The following is an 11121-nucleotide window of genomic DNA, read 5'->3' as shown; positions in this document are numbered from 1 at the left end:
TTTAAAATACTTTGTATTGTTGGCAATCCATTTGCATGAAGTTTTTACGTTATTAATAAATACATTCGATATGCTTTATTATTATATTAAAGTAAACTTGTTTTTATTTTTATTTTGCTATGGGAACATATTCTTATTTTATGTATATGTTACGGTGAAACACCGAAATTGGAGAATGTCGACTTTCACCAGTGAATGTCAACATTCACATAGTCGCTTGGTGTATGTCCGAAATATTTGTTAAATATCCTTATTTCTGACTTACGCCGGTGAATGTCGACATTCACCAACACTGGGAAGGAGCAGTGTGTGTGAAAACCCTACATGCTGCTGACGAACCAATGAGTAAATCACAGCCCACAGCAAGCAATGAGAAGTGGGTGTGTATAGATTATCTGCAGCTTCTCTCCAGTACATGTCACTTGTAAAGAGGGACATGTCAGATGCTAATGTCCAGATACCTCACATCACAATTGAGTGCAGGGCCGGTGCTAGGGTCCGTGGCGCCCTAGGCACATTTTCAAAATCGGCGCCCCCTCACCCCCCCCCCCCCCGGCACATTTTCAAAATCGGCGCCCCCACCCTGCACACTTACAAAATAGTGTGTAACTGTGCAGGGTGGGGGCGCCGATTTTGAAAATGTGCGTCTTTTCTTACCTTAACTTGCCTCCTCTCTGCTCAGTCTGCTCCCCTCCACTCACTGACACTGTCGGGCCGCGATGATGATGTCACGCCCGACAGTCAGTCAGTGAGTGGAGGGGAGCAGACGGAGCAGAGAGGCGGCGGTGGTGAGCAATAGTCCCTCCCCCCCTCCCTGTGGATGTATTTGAAGCTGTGCGGCGGCCATGAAAGGTTTGGTCAGCGGTCTCCGCACAGTTTTAAAGGAATTTTTAATCTGTGGCGCCCTCCAGAGCCCGGCGCCCTAGGCAAGTGCCTAACCTTGCCTAATGGGAGCGCCGGGCCTGATTGAGTGTAATAGTACAAGTACCACAAAACTCTTTTGAAAAAATTAACTGATGTCACTGAGGGGCAGGAGGTTTACAATGGATTCACTAACAGCCATCTCTGGCACCTCAGGGAGAGATTAAACTATCAACTGAGAGCAGAGCCTGGGCTAATAGTACTACATGGAGCCCCTCCCATATCCCAAAAACACTCAGAGATGAAAATCCCTTAGCCAGAGACTCAGCCATGTTTGTGCTCTCAAGTGAAGCCAGTCTGAGTACACCCAGCACAAACCTCTAACTGACATGTGCAACATTATGAAATCCCCTATCTTTAAAATGGGACATATTTTACCAAATTGTATAAAAACTATAACTTTCTCAAAATTGTAAACCCTCAAAGGCACTCCTCAGCCCTAATAGCTTTCTTATAAAACAAACCCTAAGTCTTTAGACCTCCTGTACACTGAGTTACGCTCTCCCAAAAAAAAAAAAAAAGAAAAACGGTCACTTTTGCAATACAGGAAGTGGGAAAAAACTTTAGATTATTTCTCATTTGTCATTTTTTATTCAATTTTTCTGAAATTTGGCATGCGGCACCTTTGGACGGTCCTTCATTCGCATGCCAAATTTCAGTTTAATAGCTTTAATACTTTTTAAAATGTAGCCCCTCAAACACCATGCCCCCCTCTCACAGATTTCTAATAGCAGAATGTTGTTTATTAGATACAACCTTAATATAAGGGCATGACTGTGCCCTTATAATACACACACAGGGCAAGAAAGCAAAATAGAATATATATATATATATATATATATATATATATATATATATACCATGCACACTGTAACATGGCAATATACAATGTACTTCTGAAAACAGCTTACAAGAATACAATAAATTAACGATCTATAACAATAGCAATTTGAGACATAGTCTGAGAATAATGCGTAATATAGATTAAAATAAAGCTACAAAGGGAAAAATCAAATATTTACAATTGTCAATCAGGATTTAATACTTCACAGCCTCAAAACTCAATAAACTGTACTTGGAAATTCTGTTTAAAAACCTTTAAAATACTGCATATTATAATTTATTACAACAGATTAACACAGTTTGAATTAATGGAGCAAGTTAAGAGTCAGCTTCTTCTGTTTATGAAAGGATACATTAAAGGAAATTAGCAGAACAAATTTTTCTCAGCACAAAGTAAATTATCCTTAAAAATTAATATAATTATAGTTAACAAAAACCCCCGCACAAATATCTTATTAATTAGATGTAAGAATTATTATTACTTCCAATATGAATGTTATTATTATTTTTCCTGGTATTCCTGGTACTAAATAACTAAATAATTAAATACATTTTGATAATATAGAAAAATAGAATAATTGTAAATCTTAGAAAAATAGTAGGTTATTTATTAAGCTATGACCATTGTTATGGTGTGACCGGCATTGCTGCTTTTTAACCCTGGAGATCATAAAAAATAACTTTACATTGGGGATCAACCATGCAATCCATCTTGGCGGATGCACATTAGACAAGCTCACGCTATTCAAGGTCTCCAAATGTCTTTTAAAATGATTAAAGTAGCACCAGGAATAGACACAGCGAATTTCTTTCACAAGAATAACCCAATGTCAAAGAACAAGATGGTGGTGCCGAATATACTGCAGAATGGGATGATGGCAAGCAGAGTGCCAAGTCAATTACCACACATATGCAATGTCATTTATACAGCAGTGTTGAACTTTTGGTTTAAGTTGAACATGACCACACTAAGTAAGAACTTGCAACCTAGATTACAGCCCTTGAAAAATAGGTGGCTGAGGCCAAACCCAAAGTTGGAGAACCTCTAGATTGAAAATGTATTCCTCGTTTATTTGACATTTGGCTTATTTATAGCCAAGATTAAACATAGGGCCTTGTAGTTACCTACTAGTTATTATGTTTGATTACACTGCCCATACAGCAGCTCCTGGCCCATCACTCAGCTTAAGGTTACTCTGTGCTGCTGGAATTAGGTTTATGGTTTGCCTATTTCAGGTTGACATTACAAGTTATCAGTCCATGTTGAAGTTTTGAGACTCATATGACTCTTTTACAGCCCTGATAGGGTTATATAGTTTGTTTTTCCAAACTGATGTGCTATATTGTTATATGTACCTGCATATTCCCTTTTTTAATCAACTTTTCTCTGACTACTCCATACGTATTTGCCCAACAATGAACTTCCTTCTGGTTCCGGAGAATGCAAAATACTATCTGATTTAGCTTCCTTTCAACATGGTATGCTTCATGCTACAGTTCTGGTTATATCCAAACCAGACAAATATCTGAGATCTTACACAAACTATGGGGCCTATTTACCATGATTTGCACTTTTGCTGCATGAAGTATCATCTGTCATCGCAATCCCAATTGAGTATTATGGAGATCTCAGTATTGTGCGAAACTTTGCTTAATGCATGAGATGTCTCTGATAACTTCTGCATTAGACTTTTGTTAAGTTGTGACTATACTTAAAAATGCCTAAACCATGTAGAATAAACCATTTCCACATGGTTTTAGGCCCCTATATATCAATGTCCTTAAATAATACTAATATTTTACTATGTACAAACATTCACAATAATTGACCTAGCCAATTTTTCCTTTACTTGATATACTCTAACCAGACAGATTTAATGTCTAACTGGAATGTATTTATCATGTTAGGCATAATCTACATCTCATCAATCGTGTTTCTTCTACTAACACCCCTGCCTTGTTATTAGCCTTAGATGCTGAAATGGTATTTAATAGGGTTGAGATCTGCATGATGCTATTTAGTCTTTTTATTTGTCAAAATCTTTTATCAATGCTATTTTAGTATTGCCCCACTGCCCATTTTCAATTTGTAAGTTATTTTACCAATTTTGTCGTGTTTGCAGTGGCGCAAACTTGGGTTTCTGTAGTGGAGAGAAGAAAGGGGGGGGCGGCTAGGAGAGGGGAAATAGGTGGAGGGGGTAGAGATTGCAATATAAGCGGTACAGACAATATACTTGGATGCTGGAGGTGCAGCGGCTGTTTATAGCTTATTTTGCAGCTTTGAATGCTATAGCTCTTTTGCTTTTTGTCTATACCTCTGATGCGGTGTATATTGTGTTGTGTTGTTCTCCGCTAATTACTCGTTATTTATAGCTTCTGTTTATAGCTCTGGGGGTATACGGGTATATGAGGCAATGTTGACAGCTCTATGTTTATAGCTCTTGGGATATGTGGGTGTGTGTGGCAATGTTTATAGCTTAATGTTTATAGCCCTCAATACTCAGGGTTTAGGGATTTATATGGGCTATTATGAATGTGAGGTATGGGGGTTTGGTGTGTGTATGTAGCCTGAATAAGGAGAGTGGAGATGGGCTTTCTCCTGGTTATGGATGGTATTGAAATATATATGTGTACGGTGCTCTTGTGGTGGTAGCGGGTGTAGATGTGGCGGTAGAGTTAAGTAATGCAGGTGCTTTGAAGGGGTGGAAGTGAGGGTGAGAGGTGCTCTAGTGCGTACACAAAAAAAAGAAGTAAAACCAGAAGGAATTTTCAAACTCAGCAACATCACCCTAACCCACCATATGACCACACTACTCAACAAAGGCTTAAAATTCGCTCCTAATAACCAAGCACAAAAATTTGATACCTACATTGACCTCCACAAGTTCACAAGGAAACTATGCCTGAAGAAATTCTTCAAAAAATCCTGCGAGGGAAGAATAGAGGAAACAAACAGCACCACCAAGGAAGACACCCCTTATGTCCACACAAGCCTCAACACCAAGTCCAAATTCTTCCCGCAACACATGAAGGGAGCATATATAAAGACCTTTGAATTGCTAGTGGAAAAAGACCTAGAACAACTGAAAGTCAAAAAGGTAAGACCTCATAATCTCTTTCCACAGGAAAGACAAGCCCTCAAAGAACTCAAGAGGAACAAAGACATCGTCCTGAAACCAGCAAACAAAGGAGGAGGGATAGTCATCCTTAACAAAACAGATTATCTAGATGAAGCTAAAAGGCTGCTGAGTGACGAAACTACATACAACCTACTGAACTGCGACCCCACAAGCAAATATCAGAGAGAGCTCCAGAAACTACTAAACAAGGGCCTAAAGGATGGGATACTAAACAAGATGGAGCATGCATACATCTCAAAACCACATCCCAGGATCCCAGTGTTTCACCATCTACCAAAAAGCCACAAAAGCATTGAGAAACCACCCGGAAGACCAATAGTATCTGGGATCAAATCCCTAACCAGTAACTTCTCGGAATACATCAACAAATTCCTACAACCCCTAGTGAGCACACAGAAAAGCCACCTCAAAGACACGACTCAGATCCTGAAAATCCTGAACGAGTTTGAATGGAAAGAAAACTTCACCCTAGCAACCTGCGATGTGACCTCCCTCTACACCATCATCGACCACAAGAAAGGATGTGAACACTGTAGGCACTATCTGAGAGAAAACCCAAACCTACCCATCAAACAAGCAGAATTCATTATAGAAGCCATCTCTTTCATCCTTGACCACAACTACTTAAGGTTCGAAGGCGAACATTACAGACAACAGGAACTGCAATGGGGACAAAATTCGCACCCAGCTATGTGAACCTCTACATGGCAAAATGGGAAGACGACAACATCTGGAACAACAATCCCTACCACACCAACCTAGTGACATGGACGAGATACATAGACGACGTCTTCTTCATATGAAAAGGAAATGACGAACACCTCTCCTCTTTCCTGCACTACATCAACACCAACAACCTGAACCTGAAATTCACCTCCAACACAAGCAAGCAACAAGTAGAATTCCTGGACCTCACCATCTACGTGGAAAACAACAGGCTCCACACCAAAACTACACAAAACCAGTAAACTGCAACAGTTACATCCCAGCAAGCAGCAATCACCACAAAAAATGGCTTAAGAACATCCCGGGAGGACAATTTAGAAGAATTAGAAGAAACTGCTCCTCCAACAACACCTTCAAAGAGCAGGTGGAAACCTTGAAAAGAAATTTGAAAAAAGAAACTATGACCCGGAGCACCTCAACAAGGAACTGGAAAAAGCAGCCAACTTGAAAAGAGAAGACCTCCTCTGCTACAGATCCAAAGAAACGAAAAAAGAAAAAGACACACCCCTCTTCGTCACAAACTACCACAGCCATCACAGGAAACTGGAAAACATCCTAAAAAAACTTTGGCACATCCTACTCCAGGACGAACAAATTAAGGAATACATACCACCCAAACCAGAATAGTATACAGAAAAGCGAGGAAACTCAAAAGCATGATAACAGCCAGCTTCATCCCTAAAAACTAAAAGAAGAACAAGGAGACCTGGATGAAAGAAGGAAGAAAGGGATTCTACCACTGCAACAGGTGCATAGCATGGAGAACAACCAAACACAGCACAACCAAACCCACCACCAACTTCAGCTCCAACTCAAACGGAAGCAAACACGAAATAGAAGAGAAAATGACGTGTGATTCCACAGGAATCATCTACTTACTTGAGTGTCTCTGCGGACTACAGTACATAGGAAGAGCCATCAGGGATCTCAAGACAAGAATTCCAGAACAGATAAGAAACATAAGAAAAGGTGTACAGAACCACAGCGTCTCTGAACATTTCAGGACACATCACAACCAAGACCCCACAGGACTGAAATTCACAGGCATCAAACAAGTCCCGAAACCTTGGAGAGGAGGTGACTACATCAGACTCATCTCAAGGGAAGAGGCAAAATGGATCTACAAGATGGGATCCCTAACACCTAAAGGACTCAACATAGATTTCGAACTAGGAATCTTCATGTAAGTATATATCATCATACCATACCCCCCCTTTATTCCTACTCCCATCCCCTCCCCCTCCCCTTCTTCCCTCCACCCCCCCTCCACACCCATTAGCAGCCCCTATTCGCACCCACAATCCCCCATCCCAATAAGGCCCTATCCCCGCAGCCCTTAACCCATACTCCAATAACAGCCCCTCCTTCGTCTAATCTGAATGTCCCAGCACACTTTCATTCATAATACCATCCTACCAAACCGCACCACTTTGTATTTGGTTTGCTTATAATTTCCCAAACACCCCCCCTCCACATCTTCCAAACTCTTAACACTCAGCCTCCCAAACCCTAAGCCAGCACACCCTAGACCAGACCCACCCTTACCTAACATACATTTCTCATGTCACCACGAGCCCAAAACATTTTCTCACCCCAGTCTGTCTGCACATTTAATTAAATTTTTTCCATCACATGCTAAAACTTCACCTCCTGGTCCATATCAGCTACTCCCATTATCACGCATCATTAACCCTCTCCATTTCAATTCCATTAATCATCAATTAACTGTCCCCGCTAAGTTTTTGCCTATTAATCAATAAAATATCCCCATTCAGCCAACAAATAAATCCGGACAAACGATTCTGCCCTAAACACGCCCACCGGCACCTCACTCGTCCAATCCATATCTCTCCTCCCTCCATTAACACACCACATCCTATCCATAACTACTCCAACAGTGTCAGCATCTTGCCCCCATACACCCAGCTTTACATAGTCCAACCCGCAATTTGCACAATCATCTATCACTCCCACCTCTTCCGCCCCTTCCCACCCTCCCACCCCTCCTCAAATCCAATTGGACAAAAGACCAGAACCCAGGAATAAAAGGACAGCTATACTCACACAACCGCCATATCCCTGATGAAATCCACGGACGAAGCGCGTTGGATACAAGGAAACAAACACCGGAAAAGATCCCCAAAAGACCCTCCACACCTCCACTCAACTACTTAACCAAGATCTACCTCCTCTCTGAGAAAAGCACCTAGGAACAGAACGAAACCCAAGCAACAGCACCATCCTGTAGTGGAACGCACTGGCCCCTGTGCGGTCCACCCGCTAACCGGAAGTTCGGCATTTGGAACGCACAGTGCGTTCCAACTGCTGATTAAGGAAGCCGCCCGGCCACGCTACTGTCTCCCTCTCTCCTCTGAACCACCACCGCTATACGCAGGCTAATAAACTGCTCTTATAAGAGCACAGCACTAGAGCACGTCTCACCCTCACTTCCACCCAGGCACGGGCTGGGAGAGGGAAGCCGGGGGGCAGACAGGCGGCCGCATCCCCTGTCATGTGATGCGGCCACCTGTGCGCTGACGCGGTCGCATCTGATATCATCAGATGAGGCCGCAAGGGGAAATTATGTATTTTGCATCGGGGGGGCGCCCGGCCAGCCTACCCCCTGGCCCTAATAGCCATCTGACCCAGCAGTTGCCCTCCTGCCCCCCGGGCCAGCCCGCCCCTGCTTCCACCCCTTCAAAGTACCTGCATTACTTAACTCTACCGCCACATCTGCACCCGCTAACACCACAAGAGCACAGTACACATATATATTTCAATACCATCCATAACCAGGAGAAAACCCATCTCCACTCTCCTTATCCAGGCTACATACACACACCAAACCCCCATACCTCACATTCATAATAGCCCATATAAATTCCTACACCCTGAGTACTGAGGGCTATAAAGATTAAGCTATAAACATTGCCACACACACCCGCATATCCCAAGAGCTATAAACATAGAGCTGTCAACACTGCCACATATATTCGTATAGCCCCAGAGCTATAAACAGAAGTTATAAACAACGAGCAATTAGCAGAGAACAACACAACACAATACACACAGCATCAGAGCTATATATACAAAAAGCAAAAGAGCTATAGCATTCAAAACGGCAAAATAAGCTATAAACAGCCGCTGCACCTCCAGCATCGAAGTATATTGTCTGTACCGCTTATATTTCAATCTCTACCCCCTCCACCTATTTCCCCTCTCCTAGCCCCCCCTTTTCTTTTCTCCACTACAGACACCCAAGGTTGCGCCACGGCAAACACGACGAAATCGAGAACCACATCCCTGAAATCAGAACGCCCGGAGAACCCGTAACGGCAGCAACAATCAACAAAGTACACAAACCAAGCGCAGACGTCCAAGGTATACCCCCTAAAATGGGTACCCGCCACCCAAGTTAATTTACCAAGCCTTGAATGAAATCCACCAGGCCTGTCCATGGTTCCCTTTACTGTTTGCCCTGTATATAATCTTTAGCCTAACATAGTAGGTTTACTAAGGACATAGAGGATTTACTGTAGGACAAAGAGCATAAGATCTCTCTTTTTGCAAATGAAATAATTTTCTTAGTATATAAACCTATGATCTTCACCAATCTGTATTCCAAATTGTCAAAATTTTGTCAGTTCCCAGGTTTTAAAATCATTCAAAATCTTTGGCGTTGAATATTTATCTAAAGACATCACTCCAGTATTCCCTCTTACATAAGGGGTGAAACTCACCATTAGACTTGATCAGATTGTATTGCACAAACTTCCCAACCCTTCTACTGCAGCTCAAAAACGACCTCAAAATTGACATCATGAAATTTTTATTTATATATTGTTATATATCTATTTATATATTCAACTCTGATGTTATGGATTTTCAACTGAATATTATGGAATTTGCCTAATATAGTCATCCACAATGGGTTAGCAGTGAGATCATTATTGTATTATATTGTACTATAGAGGTAAATGCCTGATTGCATAGAATCAAGAGGGAGTGAGTGTAGAGAATGGGGTTCAAGCCACTCAAATAGCAAAGGAGAGGAGAGAAAAGAGTTGGTAGCTGCAGAGAGAGGTAGAGTCAAGAGATGATTTCTTGAGGATAGAAGAAATGAGCTCATATTTAAAGATGGAAGGAACATGCCAGGGGAGAATGACAGAATGGAGGGAGTGGAGAAATTGGGAGGGAACTGGATGGAGGAGGCAGGTTGAGGTGCTAACAAGAGAGAAAGAACTGGGGCTGAGTAGGTTAGTGGATGAGAGGATGGGTGTGAGTTGATGGATCTGTCAAGAAGAATACGCACATATCTGACACAAGACACCGCAAAAACATAAATTCATGCACTCATCATCTCTCGCCTCGACTACTGCAATTCCCTCCTTACTGGTCTTCCCAAAGTCAGACTTGAATGCCTACAATCTATTTTGTATGCAGCGGCTAGATTGATTTTCCTTACTAACCGTTATTCCTCTGCTGAGCCACTCTGTCAATCTCTACATTGGCTACCGGTATTTCAACGAATCCAATATAAAATTCTTTTACTAACATACAAGGCCATCAACAAAATTGCACCGACATACATTTCCTCACTTGTCTCAAAATATCTCCCAACTCGACACCTCCGTTCTGCACAAGATCTGCGTCTCTCTTCCACTCTCATCACGTCCTCCCACTCTCGGTTACAGGACTTTTTTCGGGCTGCACCCACTTTGTGGAATTCCCTCCGTCGCACAGTAAGACTTTCCTCTAGTCTTCAAACCTTCAAGCTTTCACTGAAAACCCACCTCTTCAGACAAGGTTATGATATTCCTCAACCACCATCTTAATTTCCCTAGATTGCCCTATCTAGGTAATCAATCCTCTACACTGCTAATGCAAGACAACAACCCTCTAACCAACATTGCAACACACACAGCCCACTCAATACTTTTACCTTTGCATTCTAGCTGGTCCATTGTGCAATATGATGTAGCACATGTCCTTGTGTTTCTAACTCCCGTTGTCCTATAGATTGTAAGCTTGAGAGCAGGGTTCTCTTACCTCTCTGTCTGTATGTATTACCCAGTATAGTCTTATCAATGTTTGTTTCCAATTGTAAAGCGCTACGGAATTTGCTGGCGCTATATAAATAAATGATGATGATGATGATGAAGTGATTTTGTTATGTTTGGTGTTATTTTTTCCATTGAAGTAGTTTGGCCGACTGGGTGGATATTAAGAATTTAAATATAAATTAGCTTTGCTTTGCTAGAGAGATTGTGGTATAATAAGAAAACAGGATACATTTATAAGTGAGGGGAGAGGAAGTAAAATTATCTCCATTGGAACTCGGTATTATGAGAGCACTTTTGCAGACTATTTGTAAGGTCAAGTTTGTGGTTTAAATCACCCTAAATAAGTGGGGTGGCTGTTGAGGCCTCATCTAGGGCTGTAGTAAGATTTTTAGAAAGAGATTTTCAAGTGATGCAGAGGAGAGAATTTG

This window comes from Mixophyes fleayi, chromosome 7 (assembly GCF_038048845.1).
Source record: "Mixophyes fleayi isolate aMixFle1 chromosome 7, aMixFle1.hap1, whole genome shotgun sequence".
In the NCBI taxonomy this organism is placed as follows: Eukaryota; Metazoa; Chordata; class Amphibia; order Anura; family Limnodynastidae; genus Mixophyes; species Mixophyes fleayi.
The sequence above is the reverse complement of the archived record's forward strand: the minus strand, read 5'-3'. Positions refer to the sequence as shown.